Below are 2,445 nucleotides of genomic sequence, written 5' to 3'. Positions count from 1 at the left end.
TTTAACTGCCTATGTCGAACTACTCTTCTCTGTTCTGAGCACTACCTGTGTCTAGGTGTTTCCTCTCAGCTGGGAGGGATAATTTTCTCATGGGCCACACACACACACACACACACACACACTCACACACACACACATACACACTACCGATTCTAACGGTTCCCAACAATTTTCTTGTTTTGTTTTGTTTTGTTTGTACCTGGGAGTACAAACAATTGTACCTGGGAGGTACAGGTACAATACACACAAGAGAGAAGACGGGGAAAAAAAATCACACTATATAACTGTGGCCAATGTTATGATACTTTCTACAATCATATGTCATTAATAGAATAGTAAAAGACTAGTCATGTGCAAATATTGAATTTATTTATCATTATTTTTTTATACAATATGTTCTCTCTTTTTTAAAAAAAGATTTTATTGGGGAAGGGGAACAGTACTTTATTGGGGTACAGTGTTTACTTCTAGGACTTTTTCCAAGTCACATTGTTGTCCTTTCAGTCTTAGTTGTGGAGCGTGCTGTTCAGCTCCTGGTCCAATTGCCGTTGTTAGTTGCAGGGGGCGCAGCCCACCATCCTGTGCGGGAGTTGAGGAGTCTAAGCAGCAACCTTGTGGTTGAGAGCCCACTGGCCCATGTGGGAATCGAACCGGCAGCCTTCAGCATTAGGAGCACGGAACTCAAACCACCTGAGCCACCAGGCCGGCCCTTGAATTTATTTTTTAGCCTTCGCAGGTATTTACAGTTGTCACTGACACTAACCCAGTTTTTCATTACAGCAAAATTCCATTTTTAAGGAATAGATTTGGAACTAAGTTTATTTGGTTCTTTAGCAGAAATTGGTGATTACGCCTAAGAAAATCCTGCAAGAGTTGGGGAAAAGTTCAAGGATGCTCTAATTTCCACCATAGAACCAGTCTCTTTACTCAACGGGAAAGAAAATCTTTGCCTGTCCCACAGAAAGTTGGGAGAAGACAGGCAGAGTATGAGCCAAGTTGGAGAGAGAAATTTAAGCAAATTTTTTAGCAACCTGTTAGATTCAGATATAGGGAAAGAATACTACTAATTTGGCAATATTGCTAATCAGAAACTTGACTACTGTTTAGTGGAAATGTGTGTGCCTAAAGAAGAGTTAAGTCACTTCAGGTGATCGTGTTCATGACACTTGCACCCCACCCCCAGCAGAGTTGGGCCAATTTGAAACAGGTGGGTGGCAAGTACCTCATGTGAAAACAGGATTCTGTTAAATGTGATATTAACATATCACATTTTTCCAAGAGCAGGCTGTCTTGTAGATTTCATCTAACTAATTCTCACATCATCCCTAAAAAGCAGAACAGAAATGGGAAATTGATTTGTTCAGATGTATCTGGCAAAGTTCATGATTTCCTAACAGGAAAATGTGAATTTCCCTGAAAAACAAAACAAAACAAAAAACAACTATGGTGCAAAGGTAGGGACATTTTTAAGGAGGCTTTGGCAGATATTACAAAGGAGTCCCAAGGTAATCAACAATGATGTGAAACTCAACTTTGAAGAAAAAAGTTTTGGGAAAGCAAACAGAGGACCTTATTGTGGGCAGGGCCAAAATCTTGGGTCCTTGGAGGTGGTGGGGTGGGGAGAGAGAGAGAAGGGACAACTTACTCTATATGACGATTCTTATACAATTAGGCATTATTTACACAGAAAAGTTACAGTCCCTTGAGATTTCGTTGAAGAGTCATTTGCAGTCCTGTTTTTAATGGGAACATCTTACTATTTACTAATAACAACAGCTACCACATATTGGTTGCTTACGCATTGCCAGTCAGCTTTATTGCATGTGGTCCTTTCAAAGACTCAATGGTATCTTCATTCTTGTCATTCTGATCTATGAGGACCCGGGTGCTGAATGACTTCCTGAAGTAGTCACAAAGGTGGTAAAAGTGCAGTGGATGCCAGCAGAGGCCTTACTAGGAGACAGAAATGAGACTGACTTTTACCACCCTCTTGGGGCAGGTGGGGTATTGCTAGAGGGAAAACAGCATCACATTTATATGGGTTGAAAACATGAGAAAAACTTAGATCCAAGGTTTAGATTCTAAATCTGTAACTCAAACACAGGCACTGGTGAGAGCAAAGGAATGAGACAGAGAAAAAAAAATTCATGTGCAATAATAATAATAATACCAATAATACCATGTAACTCATTTCCTTCCTTCAATGCAAGGGCGTGTGTGCAGTATCAGGAGTCATAAAGGGCCACGTCATCAATGGAGACCCAGCACACTCCCTTCTAGGCATGTCTTGTTCTGTCACCCTTCCGGGCATCACCAGGACTGACCTGGTCAGCAGCATAATCTTGATGACTGTGTCCTCAGCCATAGGGCTGCCTTAGTGGGAAAAGGGTCCTTTTTTCACCAACGATGGAATTTTTTACAGACTCGCCCTGTCCATTACTCATG

This window comes from Rhinolophus ferrumequinum, chromosome 19 (assembly GCF_004115265.2).
Source record: "Rhinolophus ferrumequinum isolate MPI-CBG mRhiFer1 chromosome 19, mRhiFer1_v1.p, whole genome shotgun sequence".
NCBI classification, from domain to species: domain Eukaryota; kingdom Metazoa; phylum Chordata; class Mammalia; order Chiroptera; family Rhinolophidae; genus Rhinolophus; species Rhinolophus ferrumequinum.
The sequence above is the reverse complement of the archived record's forward strand: the minus strand, read 5'-3'. Positions refer to the sequence as shown.